Source organism: Schistocerca serialis, chromosome 3 (assembly GCF_023864345.2).
Source record: "Schistocerca serialis cubense isolate TAMUIC-IGC-003099 chromosome 3, iqSchSeri2.2, whole genome shotgun sequence".
In the NCBI taxonomy this organism is placed as follows: Eukaryota; Metazoa; Arthropoda; class Insecta; order Orthoptera; family Acrididae; genus Schistocerca; species Schistocerca serialis.
This window is the reverse complement of record NC_064640.1, coordinates 471,042,481-471,056,321: the sequence shown is the minus strand read 5'-3', so window position 1 is coordinate 471,056,321 and position 13,841 is coordinate 471,042,481. Positions and strand designations below refer to the sequence as shown.

The 13,841-nt window shown below is 27.3% G+C and overlaps 1 long non-coding RNA gene across 1 annotated transcript; it reads right to left on the bottom strand.

Annotated features, from left to right (window-relative positions):
* Positions 1–1,006: 1,006 nt before the first annotated feature.
* LOC126471639 (uncharacterized) lies at positions 1,007–12,977 on the bottom strand. The gene is made up of 2 exons (XR_007586361.1): positions 12,501–12,977; positions 1,007–1,102 (listed from the first exon to the last, which is right to left on the bottom strand). It is a non-coding gene; the product is annotated as an uncharacterized LOC126471639 (long non-coding RNA).
* Positions 12,978–13,841: the final 864 nt, after the last annotated feature.

The window sequence follows — 13,841 nt, the reverse complement described above, 5'->3', positions numbered from 1 at the left end:
TAACACTTCTATTAATTTTTCTTAAAAAATTTCACTAAATAAATTAAATAAATAAAATCTTTAAACCAACAAAGAAAATTAAAAAAATCAAAGATAAGGGCAAAAATCTTTTTCAAGCTAAGTAAATTAACTTATCATAACGAAAACGTGGTAATGTACCCCAAACTCAAATAATACCAGAGGACATAACAGCAAGCTTAATAAAAAATATAAAAGAATAAAAATCACCACCTAAAAAAATTAAAGCTAATAATAGTCTTATAAAAACCATTCTTGTATACTCAGCTAAAAAAACTAAAGTAAACCCGCCTGCACCGTATTCAATATTAAAACCTGAAACTAACTCAGATTTACCTTCGGCAAAGTCAAAAGGAGTGTACGGTTAGTTTCAGCTAAACAAGAAGCAAAACAAGCTAAAGCTAAAGGAAAAGAAATAATAATAAATCAACAATAACTCTGATAATTTATAAAATCAAACATTTTAAACTACCACTTAAAATAATCAAGGGTGATAAAATTAAAGCCAAACTAATTTCGTATGAAATTGTTTGAGCAACAGACCGAAGAGTACCTAATAAAGAATAATTTGAATTAGAAGACCAACCAGCAATTATAACGGTATAAACACCTAAGCTAGTACAACATAAATAACGGAAAATCACTCAAACAGCCAAGGAAATTATTAACTTAAAAACAGGAGAAAAATAATAAAGTAAATAATTAGATATAATAGGTATTTGCTGCTCCTTACAAATTAACTTAACAGCATCACTAAAGGGTTGAGGAATTCCTACAAATACTACTTTATTTGGACCCTTTCATATTTGGATATAACCTAAAACCTTACACTGTAATAAAGTTAAAAAAGCAACACTAATTAAAATGCAAATAACTAATAAAAGAAAATTCATAATAAACATAAATAAATCATAAAGTATCAATACTATTTGAAGAAAAAACCTACATAAATGAATTCTAAATTCAACACATTAATCTGACAAAATAGTAATCTAATTAATATTAACCAATAAAATAATAAATATTTCAACCATATGGTCCTTTCGTACTAATATGAATTAATAATCTTAGGATAGAAACCGACCTGGCTCACGCCGGTCTGAACACAGCCCTTGTAAGAATTTAAAGTTCGGACAGACCTAATTACTGAGCTACTGCACCCAAAATTATTCTTAATCCAACATCGAGGTCGCAATCTGCATTGTCGATATGAGCTCTCAAAAACAATTATGCTATTATCCCTAAGGTGACTTAATCTTATGATCATAAATTACAGATCAAAACAACAAACATAAATAAATGATATAATAATGAAGTGTTTATTTATTCTTCATGTCACCATAACAAAACATCATCATTAAATACAGAAAGACAAACAAAAAACTATATATAAAGTAAAATGTTAAGCTCAATAGGGTCTTCTCATCCTAAAGTAAAATTTAAGCCTTTTGACTCAAAAGTTAAATTCAAAAATTTATTAAGAGACAGTTGATTTCTCGTCAAGCCATTCATTCAAGCCACTAATTAAGAGACTAATGATTATGCTACCTTTGACGGTCAAAATACCAAGGCACTTTAAAAATCTGGTCAGTGAGCAGGCGAGACCTCAAAGTATTTTCAAGAGGACATGTTTTTGATAAACAGGTGGAAATCAATTTTGCCTAGTTCCTTATAATAAATTCACAAGTCAAAGATTATATTCAAATAAATATACTAAATCTATCATAATTACAAAAATTTTAAAATTAAAACAATAATCTTAATACAAAACCTGAAATACTTATAAAATCAAAATAAAAAATAATGAACTAAAACGAAATCTTAAAGATAGCTGGTTTAAAGCTTACTATTATATTTCATAAATCAAATTATAGTTTATTAACTTCAAAGTGTATCCCTTAAGAAAAAATAAGTTAATATTTATACTTAAAAAATAAAATAAAAACAATTAAGTTCAAAAAATTTAATGTTTTCTGAAGAAACTAGATATCTTGGGAAACGATTAACATCTCATTTCTACAAATAATTTAATAATAATTAAGATTCATCAACTATAAATTATTTATAAATCAACCCAAATCGAGACAAGTAAAGTATACACTAAAATTTTGACAAACCCTGATACAAAAGGTACAATAAATACAATCTACTTTTTACAATTCTAAATAATATTTCATAAAACAATTACATTACGAATAAACTATAATCTAAAAAATCAATTCTACAAAATATACTAAGAAAAAATTAGGCAAAATTATTTATATTAAATAATTAAACAAACAAAAAATAAATATAATAAAATAAATAATCAAGATATCCTGATTTGCACAGAAAAATTATCAGTGTAAATGAAACACTTTACTAATAAGTTATATTTTGAAACTCTTCCTTGATACACTTTCCAGTACATCTACTATGTTACGACTTATCTCATCTAAATTGAAGCTACCTAAAATTAATAATTAGAATAATCAATAATGAGAGTGATGGGCGATTAGTACACACCTCAGAGCCAATATCAGTTAAATTACATAAATTAAATTACTATCAAATCCACCTTCATTAACAGTATTTCACCATTAAATCCGTTATAAACAAAAATCTATTGTGACCAACCTCCTCTTAACTATTAGCTGCACCTTGACCTGAAATATTTTATAATTATAAATCTTGAGAAATATAACTCTACAAAGATTCTCTGATAACGCAGATATACAAACAAATAAATTAAGTAGAGTAAATTGTGTATTATCAATAATTGGGGTAGGGCCCTCTGAATGGAATGAGACACTGCCAAATTCTTTGGGTTTAAAGACCTTAACTAATAGTACCCTGGTAAATATAATTAACATTTAAAATAAAAAGGTATCTAATCCTAGTTTATTATTTAAATTTCACAGATTCATAAAAAGAGTTATAAATAAATTTTAAATTTCACCTTACAAATCTATATTTTAACCCTAAAAATATAGACATATAAACAATTAATATAAACAATTAATATAGTAATAATCTTTATTTCAAAAGAATTAGAAATAAAATCATAATAATAAATCTAATTTCAACCACTTAAATTCATATTTTCTTCTAGAACTATAATTTTTATTTTGGGTATTTATTATTTAATAAGTGATTATAAAGTTTTTGGTGAATGAGAAATTTTTAATTTAAATGGTTCTATGGTTGTTATGATTTTAATTTTGGATTGAATGTCTCTTATTTTTATGTCTTTTGTTAGATATTTTTCCTCTTTGGTTATTCATTATAGAGAGGATTATACATCTGGAGAAAAGATAATAAATCCTTTTATTCTTATTGTTTTAATATTTATTCTTTCTATAGGTTTTTTAATTATTAGTCCTAAATTGATTTGAATTTTATTAGTATGGGATGGTTTGGGTTTAGTTTCTTATTGTTTAGTTATTTACTACCAAAATGTGAAATCTTATAGTGCAGGTATCTTAACTGCACTTTCTAATCGTATTGGTGATGTTGCTATTTTAATTTCTATTGCTTGAATATTGAATGTAGGTGGTTGAAATTATATTTTTTATTATGATTTTATTTCTAATTCTTTTGAAATAAAGCATATTACTATATTGTTTTTTTTGGCAGCTATAACTAAAAGAGCTCAAATTCCCTTTTCTTCTTGACTTCCTGCTGCTATGGCTGCTCCTACTCCTGTTTCTGCTTTGGTTAATTCTTCTACTCTTGTTACTGCTGGGGTTTATTTATTAATTCGTTTCAGACCAATATTAGATACTTATAATTGTGGTTGATTCTTACTTTTAATTGGTTGTATGACTATATTTATGGCTGGATTGGGGGCTGAAAATTATTGCTCTTTCTACTTTAAGACAACTTGGTTTAATAATAAGAATTTTGCCTATGGGTTATCCAAAACTTGAATTTTTTCATTTATTAGCTCATGCTTTGTTTAAGGCGTTATTATTTATGTGTGCAGTTTCAATAATTTAAAGGATTCTCAGGATATTCGTTTTATTGGTTCAATTGTTAATTTTATACCTTTAACTTCAGTTTGCTTTAATGTTTCTAGTTTGTCTTTTTGTGTTATACCTTTTTTTGCGGGGTTTTATTCAAAGGATTTAATTCTTGAGATGGTTTGTTTAAGATGAATTAATTGTTTGATTTTTTTTCTTTATTTCTTTTCTACTGGTTTAACTGCTTCTTATTCTTTTCGTCTTTTTTATTATTCAATATCTGGTGATAATAATTTTTATTCTAGATTTTCTCTTGATGATACGGGTTATTATATTTTGTTTGGTATAATTGCTATATTGTTTGTTGCTGTTTTTGGTGGTAGCCTTTTGTCTTGATTAATTTTCTCTGTTCCTCATGTGATTGCCTTTCCTTATTATTTTAAGTTTTTAACTATTACTGTTGTTTTTTTAGGTGCTTATTTGGGTTATCTCATTTCTAATTTTGATTTTTCTCAAAATTTATTTTCTTTAAGTATACTTTCTTTTATCAGATTTGCTGGTTCCATATGGTTTATACCCTTTCTTTCAACTAAGTTTATTAGATATATTCCTTTAAAATTAGGTTATTATTCATCTAAATCATTTGATTATGGTTGACGTGAATTATTTGGTGGTCAAGGTTTATATAGACTATTTATTTGTTTAATTGGTTATACACAGGGATGATAAGATTCTAATTTTAAGATTTATCTTTTAACTATTCTTTGAATATTTAATTTGGTGGTATTATTTTTCGTTTACTTAAATAGCTTACAATTAGAGCATGACACTGAAGTTGTTAAGGAAGTATTCTTACTTTTAGGTATTTATAAATATATATATATTATTATTACAGTGAAAATGTAATGTTTTATTTAAACTATATAGATTTTGGAAATGTTAACAGAGTTTAACCGCTAATATAAAAAGTTAGCAGCTTTCATATTGGCTTTACATTTCCTTAATTGGAACTTTATAGATCAATTATATTATTAACAGTAATATGCCACTTTTTGGCTTCAATTAATAAGAATAAGGGTATTTTATTTACCAACCATCCAGGTCGAAACTGACTGCAATATTTCTAAAAAATATAGAAGCTCCAGTTGCATGTAAGGTTCGAATAATTCAACCATTATTTACGTCTCGGCAGATGTGAACTACACTACTAAATGCTATTTCAATATTTGATGTATAATGTACAGCTAAAAATAGTCCACTTACAATTTGAATTACCAAACATATCCCTAGTAATGACCCAAAATTTCATCAAATTGAAATATTTGTTGGTGCAGGTAAATCAACTAATGAGTTATTAATGATTTTAATTAAAGGATGTCTTAATTGTAAGGGTTTATTCATTAGTAAATTATCTTATTTTACGAATAGGCCCTTGGTTAATATTAGTGATTTTAACAACTGCTAATAGTGCTAAAAATAAATAAATTATTATTAATATTGTGATAATGAATGTTGGTGTGTTATATAGTATTTCTAAAGATATTGTTATTTCTTGATAATTGATTGAGTTATCAATATTTATAGTTTCAGTATTCTTGAAAAAGTCTATAAAAATTGTTATATCTAAAATAATTAATGTTGATATAAAAAATACTCATACTGTTAAGGTAATAATTATCGTAATTGATTTAGGTTGAAATATTCCGTTTGATGCAATTCTCGTAATATAAATAAATTGAAGTAAAAACCACCAAGAAACGTTAAAAATAAAATATATGATAATCATTATCTTTCCATTATTGTTCCTGTTATTAGTCCAACTAGAAAAGTTCGTAGGATAACGAAAAGCGTTATTGATATTGGGTGTCTTAATTTAATAAAATTAATATTTATTACGTTTGATAGTGACATAATTATTATTTCGATCATTTCAAGGGTTGGTTTATTAAAATATCGGTTTTGGGGACCGATGATGGAAGCTTTTCCACCTCTGAAGTTTTAAAGGTGGGGGATGGACTTCTTTCTGGTTTACAAGACCGGTGTTTTTTTTAAACTATTAAAACTAATGTTTATATTCTCCGTCTTTACTTCTTTATTGGTTTATTTTGCTGGTGTTTATGTTTTATAAGAATATTATTAGCTTTAATTTTTTTAGGTTGTTATTTTTATTTTTTTATATTTTTTATTAAGCTTGCTGTTATGTCCTTTGGTTTTATTTGAGTTCGGGTTACATTACCACGTTTTAGTTATGATAAGTTAAGGTACTTAGCTTGAAAAAGTTTTTTTTGCCTTTATTTTCTTCGTTAGTTTAAAGATTTTATTTATTTCATTTATTTAGTGAAACTTTTTAAGAAAAGTTAATAGAAGAGTTAAACTTCTAGTTTTATGTTTTCAAAACATATGCTTTTCCTAAGCTAACTAACTTATTATTCCTTAATTAGTTTATCTCATGTGTTTGCAACATGAACATTAATTAAGAAGTATGTAAAGTAGATAATTGTTAAGATTTGTCCTGTTATAATATAAGGTTCATCAACAGGTCGTTTACCAATTCATGTTAATAAGCATACAACAACTACTATAATTCAGAATATTATCTGACTAATAGGATAGAATTGAATACCTCAGAATAGTGTTTTGTTATAAAATGAAAAAATTATTTAGATTCGAATTGATAAGAATAATGCAATAACACCTCCTAGCTTATCAGGGATTGATCGTAGAATTGCATATGCAAATAAGAAATATCATTCTGGTTGAATATGGACAGGGGTTACAAATGGGTTAGCAGGTACAAAATTATCTGGATCCTCTAGGAGGTAAGGTTTAATCAAGCACAATATAATTAATGATGATGTTTTTAATACAAATGTAACAGAATTTTTGAAAGTAAGGTATGGGTGAAATGGAATTTTTTCAATATCTCCATTTAGGCCAAAGGGGTTAATTTAATTAAATAAAAACAATTAACTTCAAAAAATTAAATTTTTCCTTAAGTAAATAGATATCTTGGGAAACGATTAACATCTCATTTTATAAATAATTTAATAATAATTATGATAATTAACTATTAATTATTTATAAATCAACCCCAATTCAATACAAGTTAAGTAAATACTAAATTTTTGATAACCCCTGATACAAAAGGTACAATAAATAAAATCTACTTTTTGAAATTTAAAAGAATATTTCATAAAACAATTACATTACCAATAAACTATAAACCAAAAAATCAATTTTACAAAATATGCTAAGACAAAATTAGACAAAATAATTTTATTAAATAATTAAACGAACAAAAAATAAATATAATAAAATAAATAATCAAGATATCCTGATTAGCACAGAAAAATTTTCTGTGTGAATGAAACACCTTACTAATAAGTTATATCTTGAAACTCTTCCTAGATACACTTTCCAGTACATCTACTATGTTACGACTTATCTCATCTAAATTGAAGCTACCTTAAAATAATAAAATAGAATAATCAATAATGAGAGCGATGGGCAATGTGCACACACCTCAGAGCCAATATCAGTTATATTAAATAAATTAAATTACTATCAAATCCACCATCATTAACAGTATTTCACCATCAAGTCTGTTATAAACAAAAATCTATTGTAACCCACCTCCTCTTAACTATAAGCTGCACCTTGACCTGAAATATTTTATAATTATAAATCTTGAGAATTATAACTCTAAAAAGATTCTCTGATAACGGAGATATACAAACAAATAAATTAAGTAGAGTAAATCGTGTATTATCAATAACGCGGTAGGTTCCTCTGAATGGGATGAGATACCGCCAAATTCTTTGGGTTTAAAAACCTTAACTAATAGTACCCTGGTAAATATAATTAACATTTAAAATAGTAGGGTATTTAATCCTAGTTTATTATTTAATTTCACAGATTCATAAAAAGAGTTATAAATAAATTTTAACATTTCACCTTACTAATCTATATTTTAACCCTAAAAATATAAACAACTGTTTTAATGAGGTATAGTAAAGTATAGTCCTAGTAATACTGTACAGAATAGTCCTTGTAATGCTTGAGTATGATTAGATTCTATTAACCTATGATGAGCTCATGTTACTGTTACTCCAGATGCCGAAAGAATAGCTGTATTAAGTAATGGAATTTGTATAGGATTTAAAGGTTTAATTCCTATTAGGTGTCATAGTGTCTCTATTTCGATAGTAGGTGCTAGTCTTCTTCTAAAAAATGCTCAGAAAAATGAAGAAAAGAATAGTACTTCTGATGCAATAAATAAAATTATTGCTCTTCGTAATCCGATTGAGAAAACATAAGCTTGAATTATTGCTACTGCTGATACTAGGATTAATAGAAGTATTTGGCCAATATTTATTAGTGAAATTAAGTTTATTGCTATAGATGTGTCTGTATTTCCTAGTAATGTTAATAGTAAGTGTCCTGCAATTATATTTGCTGCTAGTCGTACTGCTAGTGTACCTGGTCGAATGACATTTCTAGTTGTTTCAATTAATACAATAAATGATATTAATGCAAGCGGTGTTCCTTGAGGAACAAGGTGTGTAAATATGTGATTGGTATGATTAATTCATCCTAATAACATAAATCTTAATCATATAGGTACAGCGTTTGCAAATGTTAATGCTAAATGTCTTGTTCTAGTAAAGATGTAAGGGAATAATCCTATAAAATTATTAAATAGTATTATAATAAAAATTGAGATAAAGTTGAATATTGATCCATTAAATATATTGTGTAAAGTTAAGTTTAGTTTATTTCAAATAATATTAATACGTGATGGTGTAAGTCAAAACATTGATGGGATTAATAATAATCCTAAGAATGTTCTAGTTCAATTTAATGATAAATTGAAGATATTAGTTGATGGATCAAATGTTGAAAATAAGTTTATCCTTTTCAATTAAAGTTTTTTCTATCAATTATTCTTTTTTCTGCTCTTTTAATAAGATTTGGTTTAAATGAGAAAAAGTTTATTTGATTAAATAAAATTAATGTAGCCTAAAATATAAAGAATAGGGAGAATCATATGACAGGGGATATTTGAGGGATTTGGATTAAATTTCCCCATCAGAAGTAGTCATTGATTTACTATTTTTTGGTTTAAGAGACCATTACTTACTTTCAGTCATCTGATGTATTTCAAGGTGTACTAATTATTTAGTTATTTTAGATTGACACCCTAATGTTATACATTTTAACTAACTCCTTAGATTATCTTAGATAATCACTTGGTAAATAAGTTTACTGAGGTTCTTTCAATTACAATTGGTATGAATCTGTGGTTTGCTCCACAGATTTCTCAGCATTGTCCAATGAACAGTCCAGGTCAGTTTATTGTAAATGTTCCTTGGTTTAGTCGACCTGGCATTGCGTCCATTTTAACCCCTAACGCAGGTACTGCTGAAGAATGTAGAACGTCTGATGCTCTTGTTAATACTCGTACTTCCGTATTTATTGGTAGAGTTGTTCGGTTATCTACATCTAGGAGTTGAAATCCGTCGTTTTGTAGGTCTTGTTCTGGTGTTATATAAGTGTCAAATCCTACGTTTGTAAAGTCTGAATATTCGTATCTTCAGTATCATTGTCGTCCAATGGTTTTAATTGTGATTATTGCATCTACTGAATCATCAAGTAAATATAGTAGTCGTAATGATGGAAGTGCAATAAAAATTAGCGTAATTGCTGGTAATGCTGTTCAGATTGTTTCAATTAAATGTCCATGAAGTTTGTTTCGGTTTGTATAGGCAATAAATAGTATATAACTCAGTGCATATCCTACAATTACTGTGATTAATAATAATACGACCATAGTATGATCATTGAAGAATGATAGTTGCTCCATTAATGGTGAAGCTCCATCATGAAGGGATAAATTTGATCATGTTGCAATAAGGAATTTTTCTAATAAAAGAACAAACCTTTATTTGTAGAGCTTAAATCTAATGCACTAATCTGCCATTTTAGAATCTAGAAATTAGTGGTAGTTCTGAGTAACTAAGTCCTGCAGGCGGGTTAATTTGTAGTCATTCTGTTGATCTTCTTATGTTAGTTCTAAATATGATAGCTCGGTTTGTAACCATTCTGTCTCATATAATTGCAATGAATAAAATGATTCCTACATTAGAAATTGTAGATCCAATTCTTGACACTACAATTCATGATGTATATGCATCTGGATAGTCTGAATTTCGTCATGTTATTCCTGATAGCCCTAAGAAGTGTTGAGGGAAGAATGTTAAGTTTACCCCAATAAATATAATTGTAAATTGGATTTTTAATCATGTATTATATATAGTTAATCCTGTAAATAGTGGGTATCATTTAATAACTCCTCCTATAATTTCAAATACTGCTCCTATAGATGATACATAATGGAAGTGGGCTACTACATAGTATGTATCATGTAATAGATTATCAAGTGATGAACTTGCTAATACTAATTCTGTTAGTCCACCAATTGTGAATAAAAAAATAAATCCTAAAGCTCATAATAATGATGGATTAAATTTGAATTTAGTTCCATACAGTGTAGCTAATCATCTGAATACCTTAATTCCTGTAGGTACAGCAATAATTATTGTTGCTGATGTAAAGTATGCTCATGTGTCAACATCTATTCCTACTGTGAATAAGTGATGTGCTCATACAATAAATCCTATTAGCCCAATTGATAATATAGCATAAATTATACCCAATGTTCCAAATGATTCAATTTTTCCTCTTTCATGACATACAATGTGAGAGATAATCCCAAATCCTGGTAGAATTAAAATGTAAACTTCTGGGTGTCCTAAGAATCAAAGTAGGTGTTGCTATAGAATTGGGTCACCTCCTCCTGCAGGGTCAAAGAAAGATGTATTTAAATTCGGTCTGCTAATAGTATAGTAATAGCTCCAGCTAATACTGGAAGTGAAAGAAGGAGAAGGACTGTAATAGCTACAGATCATACAAATAAAGGTGTTTGATCTAAAGCTATATTTTCTGAACGTATATTAATTGCTGTTGTAAAGAAGTTTACTGCACCAAGAATAGATGATACACCTGCTAAGTGGAGTGAAAAAATAGCTAGGTCTACAGATGCACCCCCGTGTGCGATAGCTCCTGCAAGAGGGGGGTAAACTAATCATCCTGTACCAGCACTGTTATCTACCATAGAAGATGTGTTAATGAAGGTGGTAGTAATCAAAAACTTATATTATTTAATCGTGGAAATGCTATATCTGGTGCAAAAATTATTAATGGTACGAGTCAATTACCAAATCCACCAATTATAATAGGTATAACTATTACAAAATTATTACAAATGCGTGGGCTCTAATAATAACATTATAAATTTGGTAATCTCCAATTAGAGATCCTGGTTGACCAAGTTCAGCACGAATAAGTATTCTTATTGATGTTCCTACTATTCCTGCTCACGCACCAAATAAGAAGTATAAAGTACTAATATCCTTATGGTTTGTTGAGAATATTCTTTTTTGCGGAAAGATGGCTGAATTTTAGGTGATAGACTGTAAATCTACTTATGAGATGTTTCTCTCTTACCATGTTTTAGATCTTATATTCAATTACGATTCTAAACTGCAATTCTAGAAGAATATAAATCACCACCAAAAAAATTGAAGCTAATAATATTCTTATAAAAACAATTCTAGTATACTCAGCTAAAAAAATTAAAGTATACCCACCTGCACCATGTTCAATATTAAAACCTGAAACTAACTCAGATTCACCTTCGGCAAAGTCAAAAGGATTACGATCAGTTTCAGCTAAACAAGAAGCAAAACAAGCTAAAGCTAAAGGAAAAGAAATAATAATAAAACAACAATAAATCTGATAATTTATAAAATCAAACATGTTAAAACTACCAATTAAAATAATCAAAGATGCAAAATTAAAGCCAAACTAACTTCGTATGAAATTGTTTGAGCAACAGACCGATGTGAACCTAATAAAGAATAATTTGAATTAGAAGACCAACCAGCAATTATAATGGTATAAACACCTAATCCAGTACAACATAAAAAAAACCAAAAACCATAAGAAGAAGAACATATATAAGTTAAGTAAGGGAAAATCACTCAAACAGCCAAGGAAATTATTAAATTAAAAAAGGAGAAAAATAATAAAGTAAATAATTAGATATAATAGGAATTGGCTGCTCCTTACAAATTAACTTAACAGCATCACTAAAGGCTTGAGGAATTCCTACAAATCCTACTTTATTTGGACCCTTTCGAATTTGGATATAACCTAAAACCTTACGCTCTAATAAAGTTAAAAAACCAACACTAAGTACAACACAAATAACTAATAAAAGAAAATTCAAATTAAACATAAATATATCATAAAGTATCAATACTATTTGTAGAAAAAACCTACATAAATGAATTCTAAATTCAACACATTAATCTGTCAAAATAGTAATCTAAATAATATTAATCAATAAATTAAAAAATATTTCAACCATATGGTCCTTTCGTACTAATATGAATTAATATTCTTAGGATAGAAACCGACCTGGCTCACGCCGGTCTGAACTCAGATCATGTAAGAATTTAAAGGTCGAACAGACCTAATTACTGGGCTACTGAACCCAAAGTCTTTCTTAATCCAACATCGAGGTCGCAATCTGCTTTGTCGATATGAGCTCTCAAAAACAATTACGCTGTTATCCCTAAGGTAACTTAATCTTATGATCATAAATTACAGATCAAAACAACAAACATAAATAAATGATATAATAATGAAGAGTTTATCTATTCTTCATGTCACCCCAACAAAACATCATCATTAAATATAGAAAGACAAACAAAAAACTATATATAAAATAAAATGTTAAGCTCTATAGGGTCTTCTCGTCCTAAAGAAAAATTTAAGCCTTTTGACTCAAAAGTTAAATTAAAAAATTTTTTAAGAGACAGTTGATTTCTCGTCAAGCCATTCATTCCAACCACTAATTAAGAGACTAATGAATATGCTACCTTTGCACAGTCAAAATACCATGGATCTTTAAAATCCGCTAAGTGAGCAGGCCAGTCCTCAAAGTATTTTCAAGAGGTCATGTTTTTGATAAACAGGCGGAAATCAATTTTGCCTAGTTCCTTATAATAAATTCACAAGGTAAAAATTATATACAAATAAATATACTAATTCTATCATTATTACAAAAATTTTAAAATTAAATCAATAATCTTAATAAAATTCGTAAAATACTTATAAAATCAAAATAAAACATAATGAACTAGAATGTAACCTTAAAGATAGCTGGTTTAAAGCTTACTATTATAATTCATAAAACAAATTATAGGTTATTAAATTCAAAGCTTATCCCTTAAAGTATAAAAAAGTTAATATTTATACTTAATAAATTAAATAAAAATTATTAACATCAAAAAATTAAATTTTTTCTAAAGAAACTAGATATCTTGGGAAACAATTAACATCTCATTTCCATAAATAATTTAATAATAACAATGGTACATTAACTATAAATACATTAACTATAAATCAATTCTACAAACATACGCTAAGACAAAATTATACAAAATTGTTTGTATTAAATAATTAAACATACAAAAAATAAATATAATAAAATAAATAATCAAGATATCCTGATTAGCACAGAATAATTTACAGTGTAAATGAAACACTTTATTAATAAGTTGTATCTTGAAACTCTTCCTTGATACACTTTCCAGTACATCTACTATGTTACGACTTATCTAAATTGAAGCTACGTTAAAATAATAAAATAGAATAATCAATAATGAGAGCGACAGGCGATGTGTACACACCTCAGAGCTAATATCAGTTAAATTAAATAAATTAAATTACTATCAAATCCACCTTCATTAACAG